The following is a 16,883-nucleotide window of genomic DNA, read 5'->3' on the forward strand; positions in this document are numbered from 1 at the left end:
TAACGGCCATGACATTAAGGTGATATCCAATGTGTTCTGTTCACATAAGCTACATTTCTTCATCCCACTTTCTCTTAAAGCATCATTATGTATTTTAGAATGGGTTATTGTTTATAGAGTGTCTGGATCATTCAAAGGTTTTGTCTTAAAGCTACACTTGAAACATTGAGAACATTGAGTTGACCTGGGAAAGTAACTAAACTTGCCAACGCAGTAGTCATTCCCTCACTGTCTCTCTGTCACATTCACACTCTTTCTCCTCCTTTCTCTCAGCCTTTCACTTTCTTCTCTCTCTCTCTCTCTCTCTCTCTCTCTCTCTCTCTCTCTCTCGTTTGTCCTCCTTTTGTGGTTCTAGTAAGGATTCATGCAAGAGGCAGAGTGTGGAGGGTGTGTGGGGGCCATCAGCAGTGTTCGAGTCAGGGCAGGGAGGGCCACCACAGCACAGTCTGTCTCTGTCTATCTGATGGGCTCTGGGACAGTGGCTGCAGCCTGGACAACATCTGCTGGACCTGGGAGGAAATACAATGACGAATACTGCTGCCAGAACCATGGAGGTTCTTTCCACCACCACCACACTCTGAACATGGCCTTGCTGATGAACACCAGTTAGCCAGACTGAATCGTACAGTGATAGCAGTAGTGTTATTGCTCTACCTCAGTTACGTAATGGACCACCATTATAAATCAATTATTGAATGAGATGCATTTTGATTGAATTGATGCGTGGAAATACATTTTGGTCTGTCTCATTTTTTGGGGTCTTTGAGTTTTTCTGTTAGCGTCTGTCTGTGTAGTATGGCTGCATGCATATGCACAGTGTGATTTACTGTCTGTTCCCCTGCATAATGTACAGCGTTTTTGTGTTTATAGTTCGGTGCATGTCTGCGTGTCTATAGGATAGGTGTCTCCACGAGGCCTGCAATGTATGCCATTTTCTGTCCTCACCATAGCTAATCAATGACATCATCAACGATATAGTTCCCAAACCAAAAAGAACTCGAGCAGGACTGAGGCCCTTTAGGACTGGGGTTGTACACCCCTGACATAAGCAGCCTGACGGAGTGTCTCTGTGTAACCGTACAGCATGTCTTTGAATCGTCACTGTGTGTGTCTGTGTCTCAGTACAGTCCGTGTCTGTGCTCCTGGCTCCCCAGGAGAAGAGAGGACGGGGCTGGGAAACTGTGTGCTGCTGCAGCTGGGAAAGTGGGCCAGCACAGCGCTCACAAGGCCTCCACAGGAGCACTCCTTAAAAGGCCAGGATGAATGATGTCGTCGTGGACTCTCTTCTTTTCATTTTTTTTCTTTCCTTCTGAAAGAGGAGAGAAGCCTAGCAGCAGGCTTTGTGGAACTTGTCGTGCACATCAGACACACACACACAACATCGATGACTTCAGAGGGATGGAGTACGTAAGCCTCATGTCCATCATATTCTGACTGGTGCACACAGAGACCATGGGTTTATTTGACAAATTGCTACAGTATGTGTAGTCGTTCAATGGGGCAATGTTTATATTTGTCTCTATTAGATATTGGAAAAGTAGAATAAATCCCTGAGTAGTATAAAACTGTTATTTCCAGCAATGCAATCAAATTGTCTCCTCCTCTTCCTCACAGTCAAAGGTACGTAGTTCTCCATGATAGGGCATGTTTAAGGGAGAAAGTGAAGAAGAGAGAGGAAGAGAGGGCTGTCCACTTTGATAGAATGTGACATGAACATGGTTGACAACATGATGCGCCAAGGCAGGGTGCTCAAGCGTTCTGGACCATTTACAGTCTGCTGAAGGCTCTGGAGAAGGGCGTCATTAATTCAACTGTCATCCTTATGAAACCCCGGTTAATGTGCATGGTTCAGTCTTGGGGCCACTGAAGATGGAGAGAAAAACAAGATCATGGAGTGAGCCAAGGAATATATGGGAACAATAGCAGGTTCCCCTTCTACGAAAAATATAAACATTTCATCAACTACCATGTATGTGTTAATCTAGGTCGACAATACAAATATCAGCAAGATGTATCAAGTGATAATTTCTATGCTATGAAATTCTCATGCAGTTACCAGGAAGGCTCTTTAGCTACATCTTGACCCTAACAACTAATTAAAAAACACAGAGCATGTTCAGTAGCGGATGTCTTCTTCAGACAACAGCTGTTGGCCTCTCAGTTTCAGGGGGTTCAACTTTTTCCACCAGGACCTCACTGATAGGGGTCAAGGACTGCTTTATGTACACAATGCTACAACATGGCCGAACCCAGGGTCCCTCTTAAACCCCTGTTTGCCTCCACACAGGACAATTTGGTAGCCCTGTCTGAAGTCTTCCCTTTCTCCGCAGTAAACCACCGCACCAAAGGGCCTGCGATGCGAAGCGAGTGTGAGCTGTTCCTCCTCTCCCCACTACGCCCAAATCTGTGAGCCATCTGCTGTTATGTGAGGAATGTGCTGCACACTTTATGGACATATATGTACCAGCGCTTTGACGTCTTCCCTATTTTTAGACAACGGCCCCGCTGCTGGAGGTTGTCATTATGATGTCACACAGGCTCTGAAAATAAATCAGTTTGTTTGTCTTAGGTTGCACCTCCCGCCTGCTTTCCATGTCAAGTCTGTTTGTGTTTACATGTCTGTTAAACTGCATTTTTTTGATGGCTTCCATGCAGGCTGGTCACAGTTCCAAGGACATTTCCTTGAGCGATTTCCAAATGTGGAGTTGATTGGAGGACAATGTGGTGTGTGGATTGAAACCCTTTTCAGAGCTGAGAACCTGAAAATGGTTCCTTTTGCTGTGTCTTTTCCCATGACAATGTTGAAGTCCATCTCCAGGATCGCGTAGATCTCGATTGGAGTCAGCTGATATTCAGTTCCCTGGAGGAGATGCATAAAATTCATATGTAAAACTGTAACCAGAAAATAAGCATTAATGGGCTGGATGATTTCCATGTCATATGAATTGGATGATAATTACTTCCCTGCTATAGTTTAGTTGTCACTTTCTCTATTGGTAGATATATCAAATTATTGTACCCCTATTTTGAATAGACAACGAGTCCATTATGTAATGATCACATCCTGAAAACAGCATGCAATGAGAGATGTATATGCTCTCCTGTGTGTGAGTGTGAGATTACATGCACACATTAACACGTGGGAGACCTGTATGTGTGTGCGTGGGTGCGTGGGTTTGTGCGTGTGTACGTGTGTGTGTGTGTGTAGAGAGAGGGGCATCAAACCATGCAGGGTGAGTTGATCTGGGGTGACAGGTAAATGTGTTTGACTAAGTCTGATTTAGGGAAGCTCTGACATGAGGATCCCCCAGAGGTGTCTGGGAGGTACACAGTGACTGGCTCCACAAGCTGCATGTCACCCCTCCCTCTCCCTCTCTCTCTCCGACACATACACAAAAACACACCTTATGTCCTCCACCCTCCATCCTCCACCACACCCCTAGTACAGGCAGAGGAAGAGAAGAAGCGAGAGATTTTACTCTGCCCAAAATCTGTCCACTAAAATAATCCCACAACGTGAGGAATTTTAGCATGGAGGTCAATGAGAGAGTGTGGAATAACTTATTTTCTATGTGAGGTTTATTTGATTGAATAGAAGTTTGGTTAGGTTGTTACGAATGCACTGATATAAGTGAACGCACATGGCATTTCGCAACTTTATATCAAAGCATTGCCTGTTGTCATAGAGATAGATAAAGGGCACATCATGGATATAACCTGTTTTAGCATTGAAATTGCCCTTGAGAGCTTCCACCATTTTAAAGTAGTCAACTGGGTGGGGATTCCTATGAGTTGGGAGATATCAGCCAATGAAGAAAAAGAAAATGGACTATGATAAAATGGAGATAGCCTCAAAGGCACTGCCTATGCTGTCACAGATGCTATAATGGCACAGATACAAAGATGAGTCATTTTTCTATCTCTATCGCCTGTCTTCCATGTAAGTATCTTCCTTCTTATGGGCTAGAATGGTCCCACCTGATCTCGCCTCCTCCCGCCTGCCATCCATCTTTGAGGACATGTAATTACCATTGTTAGAGTGGTCACTTGACTATCTTGTCAATATAATAGACAGTCTTTGGTACATGTAATGCGTGAGCACTGATCAGGGCCTGTCACGGGGCTGATGACAATTTCCACATGATGAACAGCGTCAGTCGTCGGCTTGTCTTCTCGGACACGGGACACCTTGTCATCCGGCCTAATAGCTCAGAGACAACACTGACATTACCTCATTATCATGTAGCAGGAGAGAATACCCATTCAGACTGGCTTGTTGTATTCTACCCTATAAAACTCAACATTTTGTAATGTATACCTGCAAAATACGTTATATATTTTCCATTGAACCTCAATATATATATATATTTTTTAAATTTTATTTCACCTTTATTTAACCAGGTAGGCAAGTTGAGAGCAAGTTCTCATTTATAACTGCGAACTGGCCAAGATAAAGCAAAGCAGTGCAACACAAACAACAACACAGAGTTACACATGGAATAAACAGCCAATAACAGAATAGAAAAAATCTATATACAGTGAGTGCAAATGAAGTAAGATTAGGAAGGTAAGGCAATAAATAGATCGTAGTGGCAAAGTAATTACAATTGAGCAATTAAACACTGGAGTGATAGATGTGCAGAAGACGAATGTGCGAGTAGAGGTACTGGGGTGCAAAGGAGCAACAACAAAAAACAATATGGTGATGAGGTAGTTGGATGGGCTATTTACAGATGGGCTATGTACAAATGCAATGATCTGTGAGCTGCTCTGACAGCTGATGCTTGAAGTTAGTGAGGGAGATATGAGTCTCCAGCATCAGTGATTTTTACAATTCGTTCCAGTTATTGGCAGCAGAGAACTGGAAGGAAAGGCGACCAAAGTAGGAATTGGCTTTGGGGGTGATCAGTGAAATATACCTGCTGGAGCGCTTGCTATGGGTGGGTGCTGCTATGGTGACCAGTGAGCTGAGATAAGGCGGGGCTGTTTGGCAGGATAAGCCCAGTCAAAACTGTTCGCTGCTCTGGCCCCCCAATGGTGGAACAAACTCCCTCACGACGCCAGGACAGCGGAGTCAATCACCACCTTCCGGAGACACCTGAAACCCCACCTCTTTCAGGAATACCTAGGATAGGATAAAGTAATCCTTCTCACCCCCCCCTTAAAAGATTTAGATGCACTATTGTAAAGTGGCTGTTCCACTGGATGTCTTAAGGTGAACGCATCAATTTGTAAGTCGCTCTGGATAAATGACTTAAATGACTTAAATGTAAATGTAATGTAAATAAGTGAAATAGGAAGCCGATTCCAGATTTAATTTAATTTTGGATTGGAGATGCTTAATGTGAGTCTGGAAGGAGAGTTTGCAGTCTAACCAGACACCTAGGTATTTGTAGTTGTCCACATATTCTAAATCAGAACTGCCCAGAGTAGTGATTCTGGACGGGTGGGTAGCTGTGAGCAGCGATCGGTTGAAGAGCATGCATTTAGTTTTGCTTGTGTTTAAGAGCAGTTGGAGGCCACGAAGGAGAGTTGTATGGCATTGAAGCTCTTCTGGAGGTTAGTTAACACAGTATCCAAAGAAGGGCCAGAGGTATACAGAATGGTGTCGTCTGTGTAGAGGTGGATCAGAGAATCACCAGCAGCAAGAGTGACATCATTGATGTATACAGAGAAAAGAGTTGGCCCGATAATTGAACCCTGTGGCACCCCCATAGAGACTGCCAGAGGTCCGGACAACAGACCCTCCGATTTGACACACTGAACTCTGTCTAAGAAGTATTTGGTGAACCAGGTGAGGCAGTCATTTGAGAAACCAAGGCTGCTGAGTCTGCCGATAAGAATGTGGTGATTGACTAAGTCGAAAGCCTTGGCTAGGTCGATGAAGACGGCTGCACAGTATTGTCTTTTATCGATGGCGGACTCAATGATATCGTTTAGGACCATGAGAGTGGCTGAGGTGCACCCATGACCAGCTCGGAAAACAGATTGCATAGCGTAGAAGGTACGGTAGGATACGAAATGGTCAGTGATCTGTTTGTTAACTTTGCTTTTGAAGACCTTAGAAAGGCTAGTAATAGGGGTTGCAACAATTGCGGTGGATAATTTTAGAAAGAGAGGGTCCAGATTGTCTAGCCCAGCTGATTTGTAGCTCTTTCAGAACATCAGCTATCTGGATTTGGGTGAAGGAGAAATCGGAGAGGCTTGGGCAAGTTTCTGTGGGGGGGTGCAGGGCTGTTGACCGGGTAGGGGTAGCTAGGCGGAAAGCATGGCCAGCCGTAGAAAAATGCTTCTTGAAATTCTCAATTATAGTGGATTTATCAGTGGTGACGGTGTTTCCTAGCCTCAGTGCAGTGGGCAGCTGGGAGGTGCTCTTATTCTCCATGGACTTTACAGTGTCCCAGAACCTTTTGGAGTTTGTGCTACAGGATGCAAATTTCAGTTTGAAAAAGCTAGCCTTTGCTTTCCTAACTGCCTGTGTATATTGGTTCCTAACTTCCCTGAAAAGTTGGATATCGCAGGGGCTATTCGATGCTAATGCAGTACGCCACCGGATGTTTTTATGCTGGTCAAGGGCAGTCAGGTCTGGAGTGAACCAAGGGCTATATCTGTTCCTGGTTATACATTTTTTGAATGGGGCATGCTTATTTAAAATGGTGAGGAAAGCACTTTTAAAGAATGACCAGGCATCCTCTACTGACGGAATGAGGTCAATATACTTCCAGGTCGATTAGAAAGGACTGCTCACTGAAGTGTTTTAGGGAGCGTTTAACAGTGATTAGGGGTGGTCGTTTGACCACAGAGCCATTACGGACGCAGGCAATGAGGCAGTGATCGCTGAGATCCTGGTTGAAGACAGCAGAGGTGTATTTAGAGGGTAGGTTGGTCAGGATGATATCGATGAGGGTGCCCATGTTTAGGGATTTGGGGTTTACCTGGTAGGTTCATTGATAATTTGTGTGAGATTGAGGGCATCTAGCTTAGATTGTTGGATGGCCGGGGTGTTAAGCATGTCCCAGTTTACGCCACCTAACAGTATGAGCTCTGAAGATAGATGGGGGGCAATCAATTCATATATGGTGTCCAGGGCACAGCTGGGGGCAGAAGGTGGTCTATAACAAGCTGCAACGGTGAGAAAGGTGGATTTTAGAAGTAGAAGCTCAAATTGTTTGGGCACAGACCTGGATTGTATGACAGAACTCTGCAGGCTATCTCTACAGTAGATTGCAACTCCGCCCACTGTGGCAGTTCTATCGTGCCGGAAAATGTTGTAGTTAGTGATGGAAATTTCTGGATTTTTGGTGGCCTTCCTAAGCCAGGATTCAGACACGACTAGGACATCCGGGTTGGCAGAGTGTGCTAAAGCAGTGAATAAAACAAACTTAGGGAGGAGGCTTCTGATGTTAAACTCTTGGAACCACCCCCCCTCCCAGATCCGGGATAATTGTCATCAACAACTATCAACTCCATCAAATTATGCTTTACAGCGAAAACAATACAAGCGTTTGTGTAAGTTTATCGATATACTAGAAAAACATTATGTACACCTTGCGGCAGGTAACTTCAGAAAAAAATCAGAAGAGCAATCAAATGAATCGTTTACCTTTGATGAGCTTCGGATGTTTTCACTCACGAGACTCCCAGTTAGACAGCAAATGTTCCTTATGTTCCATAAATATATTTTTTATATCCAATTACCTCCGCTAGTTTGATGCATTACGCCTAGGAATCCGCCGGAAATAGCGGTCATGACAACGCAGACAAAAATTCCAAATTTTATCCATAAAACCGACAGAAACATGGCAAACATTTTTTATAATCAATCCTCAAGGTGTTTTTCAAATATTATATTATAATATATCAACCGGGACAGTTGACTTTTCACTAGGACCGGGAGGAAAAATTACTACCTCTCTGTTTAGTGCAAAAATCACACTGAGCCAACAACTGACCACTTATGCAATGTGAACGTTTACGCTCATTCGTCAAAATAAAGGCCTGAAACTATGTCTAAAGGCTGTAGACACCATAGGGAAGCCACGGAAAAAGGAATCTGGTTGATATCCCTTTCAATGGGCAATAGGGATGCATAGAAAGACAGGGGTTTCAAAATAAGAGTCACTTCCTGATTGGATTTTTCTCAGGATTTCACCTGCAATATCAGTTCTGTTATATTCACAGACAATATTTTTACAGTTTTGGAAACTTTAAAGTGTTTTCTATCCTAAGCTGTCAATGATATGCATATTCTAGCATCTGGTCCTGAGAAATAGGCAGTTTACTTTGGGAACGTTATATTTCCAAAAATAAAAATAGTGCCCCCTAGCTTCAAGAGGTTAACATGCATGAAACCAAGGCTTTTACGGTTACAGAAGTCAACAAATGAGAGCACCTGGGGAATAGTGTAATGCTGGGGGATACAGGGCCTGGGTTAACCTCTACATCACCAGAGGAATAGAGGAGGAGTAGGATAAGGTTCTTAAGGCTATAAGAACCAGTCATCTATTGCATTCAGAACAGAGAATAAAGGAGCAGGTTTCTGGGCATGGAAGAATAGATTCAAGGCATAACAGACAAGGGCTCTGGATAAGAGCGTCTGCTAAATGACTTAAATGTAAATGTAAATGTGAATACAGTGGAGGTAAACCTAGGTATTGAGGGACGATGAGAGAGGTTTTGTCTCTAGAGACATCATTTAAACCAGGTGAGATCACCGCATGTGTGAGAGGTGAAACAAAAGGGCAAGCTAAGGCATATTGACTAGGGCTGGAGGCTCTACATTGAAATAAGACAATAATCACTAACCAAAACAGCAATGGACAAGGCATATTGACATCAGAGAGAGGCATGTGTAGCCGAGTGATCATAGGATCCAGTGGGTAGCTAGGTGAGCTAGAGAAACAGCGATTCAGACAGCTAGCGGGCCGGGGATAGCAGGCTAGCGGAAGGGCCTTAGGGGGACGTAGCAACGGAAGAGTCTGTTGTAGCCCCCTCGGACGGTTACGCCGGCAGACCAGTCGTGATGGATCGGCAGGGCTCTGTGTAGGCAGTAAAAGGGTCCAGGCCAATTGGCAAAATAGGTATTGTAGCCCAAGAAATTGGCTGATGGACCTCTTCAGCTAACAGTCCGATATGCTCTAGACGGCTGGCAGGCTAGCAGATGGGGCTTCTGGGGACGTCGCGACAGAGGAGCCTATTGAAACCCCCTCGGGCGGATTGCATCGGTAGACCATTTGTGATGGATCGGCGGGGATCTGTGTCGGCAGTAAAAATGGGTCCAGGCCAATTGGCAAAATAGGTATTGTAGCCCAAGGAGTGGCTGATGGACCTCTTTCAGCTAGCCGGGAGATGGGTCTAGCAAGAGGCTAGTTCCAGGCTAACTGGTGCTTGCTTTGGGACAGAGACGTTAGCCAGGAGTATCCATTCGGATAGTAGCTAGCTAGCTGCGATGATCCAGGTGAAAAGATTTAGAGCTTGCGGTAGTAATCCAGAGATGTGGAGAAAAAGCAGTCCGGTATGCTCTGGGTTAAATCGCGCTGTGCAGACTGGCAGGAGCTGACCGTGCTAAGGTTAGCTGATGACCGCTAGCAGTGGCCAACTGACTACTAGCTAGTAAGCTGGCTAGCTTCTGTTGGGGGTCCCGGTTCTCAAGTATAGAAAATAGCACATCCATACCAATAGATTGTATATTGGCAGCCATTTTGTTTTTACTATCTCTGGGCCTAGGATGGAGTGGGACCAGTGGGACCAGTGCAGTGGGACCAGAGACGGAGGCTGTTATTGTGACTTTGGACATTCAGCTGACCTTGACCTAATTTGTTACTCTAAATTTAAAGCGCATCCCAGAAAGCCGTAGTGACATAACCACCATAGTCTAGTTCCATGGTCAAAATCATTGACCATTAGCAGCTATGCTGAAACGGTTACTGTGTGGTGTAGACTGGCCTTGGAGTCTGTCAGAGGGCCGACGTACAACACAGTTGTCTGGTCATGAAGGGCAAGGCGAGAGAGGGACACTGGCTGTGTTTGGAATAGGATTACAATGAGCTTGATGAGCTATTTCACTCTATTTGTTTAATGAGAGAACGTCTGTCTGTCAACACAGCTGAGTAATTCTACTCCTGTTAGAAATGCAGGTCTCAGCATAGCTTCCCTGGAGGCTGAATATTCATATTCACACCTGTGACACCAAGCCCTCATCTCACCAAAGCAGAATCACTCTCATTGAATTATTATTGCATTTTATGATAATACATGAATGCATTAATCCTGCTATGTTAATGACAATGCCATCTCCTTCTACGTGTGTATATTGTATACTTCAGGCCACCTGTGTTAGTTAACTGATAAACCAACTGTATTGTGTGCTAAAATAATAGTTTTGTTTCAGCTCAGGAGCATGATTTTTACCTCCTCACTGGTCTTCTGATTCTGGTGAGTGGAGAGCTGCAACATAAACGCTAATAATGAGTGTCTCCAGTGTAAAGAGAGGGGGAGAGTTGTATCTAAGTAAACAGAGGACCACAGCTCTATTTATAACTCTGGTTGGAGGGTCTATTCTGTTTGCTTCATCTTGCAGACACTCAACACTGCTGCTCCAGGGCTTCCTGTGTAAAATGGAGGGTCTCTCACTGTACATGTGCCAACTCTCCACAGTGGTAACCATGGCGGACTAGGTTTAAGGAGGATTATGTCTTTAATGGCCAGAGGCTCTGGTTGTCTATCTATCTACAGTATTTTTGGTCTGGGCTTCCATTCGCTCTGTAGATAGTCAACTAACACTGGCTACAATGTTGTGGATAGATAATACTAATTTCCTGTAACTAGTTGTTTTGCTCTGGAACTCTGGGGTCATGGGGGATATGAGGCCGATGGGAAACAAGATATATGACACCTGTTAATTGAAACGTGAAGCTGTCTGCATGCAGATTTGACTGCCTTGAAGTCCTGTCCATGGCAAATGGACTGGTCTGGTGAACTTTGAACCCTTAGATAGAGATGTCTCCACTGGGCTCCCATCCACTGATCATCAAAAGGGTTTGAGTTCAGTTCCAACTGAGGGTTGAAGACCCGACAGCCCTCAGGTTGAGTGATCGATCAAGTGGCTGCCCTTTTCATCACATGGTTGCCACGAAGGTAGGCTAAATGGAATGGAGTCTGGATAGGAGATATAACCAATAGTAACTCTAAAGGGGAAAGCCTTTGTCCCAGAGGTATATTTTACTCTTTGAAGTCAAGAGGCTTTCTAATATATTCTCCATTATCAACCACTCATTAATGTTAACCACTGATATGTATACTGTCATGGAGAAATGGAGGAAATTAGACAGACAGACAGACAGACAGACAGACAGACAGACAGACAGACAGACAGACAGACAGACAGACAATGAGGAAGTGACAAGAAAAATAAGCAACAGCAAATCCTCCCATTGTTAATAAGCCAATAGACACAAATGGAGGAGTAGACAGCTGAGAGTGCCTCTCGTCCACTGGGCTCTTGATGACGCTGCCAGTGCCAATGTTGCCATGGTAATAATTAGCAGCCCATAGGAGTGAACAGGTCAGCTGTTTGGTAGAGAGACTAAACACACTCCATCACCAATGGCCTATATGTTGTTAACCTTTTATGACAATAAACGATGGATAGGCAGGCGTCTTTATCCATGGTTTGCTCTGTGACTAATTTGAGCTTTTAGCTCTAACCCATTACCGGTTGCTGCACAGCTCCAGATTCATACTATTATTAGACTCTTGATATGAAACAAGGTCAGTCCAATAGCCTTGTCTTATTAGGCTGCCACTACTTTGCCTTAAAGAGACATGTATCCCTGTACCAGTAGAGTAATGTGCATAGTATACATCCATTCATCACAGTAAACCATAGGAAGTATAACCCCACACTGTGGGATATCTTACAAGTTGAAAGTTCCTTTGATGGACTACAGTATCTGTGTATGTGAAGCCTTTAGACTAGTAGAGAGAATGGAGTGACGCTATAGTAGGAAGAGCTGCTAAGTGAGGGGCCTGCCCTGTATCTGGCTGAGGCAGGACCTCAGGGGGGGATTGGCGAGGGACGCTCTTGCTGAGATATATCTCGTGTTGAACACAGGGGCGCACCAGCAAATTTTGCCTACCCGCTCACAACAGAGAAATATTACTCCTTACGTTGAAGAAGCCACATGCTCAGTGGTGTAGATATCCTAAGAGTGTGAATTCAAAGTGACAAGCTCCCTGAGACTACAGAGAGAAGCTGAGCCTCCCCCATAAGGAGGCTCTGAGCAGCACAGTGAAAAAGGGGGCCCTGGGACAGCTGCAAGGGGGGGGCAGCTCCATCACAGATCTGTCTGACCCCTGGATGCAAGAGTCAAATCCCTGAGTCTCTCTGCCTCAGTGTCTCTGCTCTGCTGCTGTTTGCTGGGCGCCACAATTATACCCTGCACTGAGAGTTTAGCCACAGCTTATTCTTTCCACTACTGCCTTTCTGCTATCTATTTAGTGATGTGTTTCCATGGTTTGGTTGTTGGTTGTATTTGGTCTTCTGTGAACCTCAAATTGATTGGACTCATCAACAACTGACATGGGCAATAAACTACACTTCAACCCTTGAGAAGCTTGTCTCACAGAAGCGTGAAGTGTGTCACCCACAATGTCAAACCTAAAACCCCAGCCTTACATACCATACAGTCATTTTATTAATTTACTTGGGGGAACTGCTCAATAGATTTCTATAGAAATTATGCAAACATGTGCGCACACACACACACACACACACACACACACACACACACACACACACACACACACACACACACTCAATTCATGTGACTGGCTGCTGCGGAGATCAGCTTGCTATTATTACTCTATTCAATGAGGAGGGTCTGACAGAATCTAACCACACTGCCTCAGCCAACTCAGCTCAACTCATGGTGGTTCAAAGTTCCACATGTAACATACTTTGAATATTTACAGTAGAGGCGTAGGACCTATTTGTCAATGACAGACATGGATGAGCACAGATGTATAGGAATGGTTGCATTGGGCCTGCTGCCTATTTAAACGTCATGCTGTGCTTTTCTGGGAATGTGATGACATGTACTTTGCCCATTGCAAAACAGCAGGCCCGAGAGCGACACTGTCTGCAGACCTGCTAACTCTCACCTGATACCAGGGGCTGGAGGAGAGCTTTAAAATCTGACAGTGACTAATTGAAGAGGCTACGGTCTGAGCCGGCACTATCTATGCATTTCTTGCCATTGCCTTTCGCATCCCAGATAACATCAAAGCAGGACTATTTCTATCAGTGTGATGATTGCACTGCAGTCTGTGTTTTCTGCTCTGGGAGGAGTTGAGTGTATGTCACAGGCGCCAACGTCACCGAGGCAGCAGGCAGTGGGCGACAGGAAGTGGGCGCCTGGCTTCACTCAGATGGTGCTCACTCGTCCACACTCACCCAGCTCTGAGTGGCTGCTGCCTCAGTTACCTTCTGGGACATGTTACTGTAGTTAGTGAATATGTCTGAAGAGACCGTTTTACTGTCAATGGTAGTCAGTTATTTATTGGAAGGATTCTAACTAAGCTGTATTTTATCTTCAGTGCAATATCTGATCATTTAACCCTGTCCAATATATTAACAGTTTCACTCCCACTCACAACCACAGGCAATAGCAATCATCCCACTCACAACAGTCCACAATATTGTATAGTCCTCCACCCTCGGCCTCAGTCAGCAATCCCTTATGCTCTTAGACTCCTCACCTCATCTGGTTTTACAAACCACATCAGGGAACAGTTGCTTCAGAAACACTCAATTACAACAGTAAACACCAGCTTCCCCTGAGGAATCAGTCATAGGTATAACCGTTCTGACACAAGATCACACAGCAGCACACACAAACAACAAGCCCCTGGGATAAGTCTTTAAAACTTCAGTCACTAACATGTCAATGGACACTGCCAAAAAGAGAGTGTTGGTGGTTCTCTCTACCAAACAGCTGACCTGTTCACTCCCTATGGGCTGCTAATCATGGTCCTCTGTGAGGAAGAGGAACAACAGCAAACAGTCCTCTGGCATCAAAGTGAAAGGTAATGAAGGACAGGGTTCGTCTGGATTTCCTTCCCTCCCAGTGACACATGATGACTGGACTGGCCTGTATGCAGTTGAGGCAGCCACTAATGGCCCACGTGAGCATTGTGGTAAACACAATTGTTTAATGTTTAAGGAAAAGACACCTAAACATTTACTATACATTCAAGAGGTAGGTTAGTCCACATGGGAAAAGCCAAACAGAACGCACCAGTCATATAACTGATGTGGTTGGATGATGGATCACATGGTTGCCCCAGGGAGAAAATGACCACTGTTAGACAAGCAGAAGGGTTGTGATGGTTGTGGCGACTGACTACAGACAGGACCTGGCAGGTTGGGAAGTACAGGCCAGAAGGAGGGGCGGTGGAGAGTGGATATTAATTCACCTTGGGGGCCGTATGATCTACTGTTTCTCTGCTGAGGCATCCAATCAGAGGCCTGTAACAAATTAGCACTATGATGTCTCAGAAGGCCTTGGCTGTAAGATAGATAGAGCTTGGCTCTGTATTACACCCACAGATGGTTTCTTGGTGGTACCTGCCTCGTGGAGAGAGACAATTCATTGCCATGCTTGACTCTGCCTGCATCGCAGACTTTGTCTTCTATATTCCGCTCAAGCTACCAATGATCCCTGCAAATTTTATTACAAGCAAATGGATTTACTGTGTTTGACGTGACATCATCCTTACATAATGAATGGTTGGTTCTTTATAATCTAACCCGTGGGAAAGGTGTAGCTGTTCAGTCTCACATACAGTATGGTGCTGCATGTTATGTATAGTAATAGCATAAACCGATGACAGTAAGGTGTTTAGGTAGGAGAGGGGCCCTGCTTTAAGGTTGATATACAATTTCTCCACTATTGGCTTGACAATCAACATTTGAAAGCAGTAGCAAGAACTTTTGAAGTTGATTTTGACACACATTTGACACATTTTCTAGTGTGTGTTTCTTCGGTAGGATGATTTCATTGAGTTTGAGCACCTCCATTAACACATTGAGAAGAACAATACGTAGACGCTGACAGATTGTCAGTGTTCCAATACAAACACTACAGATATCAACGCCGTCCAACACACGTACCTTGAGCTCACTCACACTGCCCATCACATTACGGGGAGGTCTGCTCCCTGCAATGCCCAGCAGCAGCTTACACATCACGTTCCACTACTAGCTCTCCTGATATCAGCACATAAAACCCTTTTAGCCATCATCCTGACACCACAGACGTTTGGCGTGCTCCACCTCCCCTGTGACTAAACACAAAAGACCTCCCTCCAGGATCTCCTGATGGCTGTTTGCACCATAGAGTTTTGGTTCGAGGGGTGGCCAGTAAATCAGGATGAACTGGGCCTGATCCCCCTTCTGTGTATCTTGGCCTCCCACGGGTTCTCCTGGCCTAGAGATCCTCCACGCCTCAGCGTCGGTCCTACCAGGAGGCTGATTTATGCTCTGAGTCTGCAGAAATCAATTACTGTTAAGTCTGTCCTCCTTATGATTAAAAAAAGATGGCAAAAAAGACCTAGATGGCAAAAAAGACCTAGATGGCAAAAAAGACCTAGATGGCAAAAAAGACCTAGATGGCAAATATAATCTATCTAAAAAACTGGAGGCCACTTACACTTCAATAGCAGCTACCTCTCAGAGAGTTTTTACATTTCAAGAGGAGTTAAAGAAGGGTGTCCTCTGTCACCATATCTATTTGTTATGGCCATCGAAATGCTAGCTATTAAAATCAGATTAAAGAACAATGTTCGAGGATTTGAAATCCAAGGCTTAAAAACAATGTTATCTATGTATGCCGATGACTCACGTTTTATATTAAGTCAGCAAGCTAGATCCCTGTGTTGTCTCATTGAAGATCTAGATTACTTTTCAAATCAAATCAAATGTATTTATATAGCCCTTCTTCAATCATCTGATATCTCAAAGTGCTCTACAGAAACCCAGCCTAAAACCCCAAACAGCAGGCAATGCAGGTGTAGAAGCACAGTGGCTAGGAAAAACTCTAGAAAGGCCAAAACCTAGGAAGAAACCTAGAGAGGAACCAGGCTATGAGGGGTGGCCAGTCCTCTTTTCTGTTCTCTATGGACTTAAACCTAATTATGTGTACAATATTACGTATTGAATCTTTAAAAAAGACAACTTTTACATTACACTGCAGTTTACCTATAAAATGGGCTGACGGGGAAGTAGACATACTTGGTGTTCATATCACAAGATATATAAATGATCTCTCCACAATGAATTTCGATAGAAAACTACTAAAAATAGAGAAGATCCTGCAACCATGGAGAGGTAAATACTTGTCTATTTATGGGAAAATTGCAGTGATTAACTCCTTAGTCATATCTCAATTTACTCACTTACTTATGACTCTGCTTACTCCCGATGTCATGCCCTGACCTTAGAGAGCTGTTTTATTTCTCTATTTGGTGAGGTCAGGGTGTGATGTGGGGTGGGCATTCTATGTTTTGTATTTCTTTGGTTTTGGCAGTGTGGTTCCCAATCAGAGGCAGCTGTCTATGGTTGTCTCTGATTGGGAATCATACTTAGGTAGCCTGTTTTCCCATCTATGTTGTGGGATCTTGCTTTTAAAAAAAAATATATATATATATATATATATATATATATATATATTTTTTTAGCTCTGTGAAGCTGGCAGAACGTGATGGCCGTTATATTCCTTTTGTTGTTTTTTGTTTGGTGTTCTGAGAGTTAAAGATCATGAACACTTATCACGCTGCACCTTGGTCTACTTCTTCAGATGATCGTTACTCCCAATGATTCATTT

This window comes from Oncorhynchus nerka, linkage group LG23 (assembly GCF_034236695.1).
Source record: "Oncorhynchus nerka isolate Pitt River linkage group LG23, Oner_Uvic_2.0, whole genome shotgun sequence".
In the NCBI taxonomy this organism is placed as follows: domain Eukaryota; kingdom Metazoa; phylum Chordata; class Actinopteri; order Salmoniformes; family Salmonidae; genus Oncorhynchus; species Oncorhynchus nerka.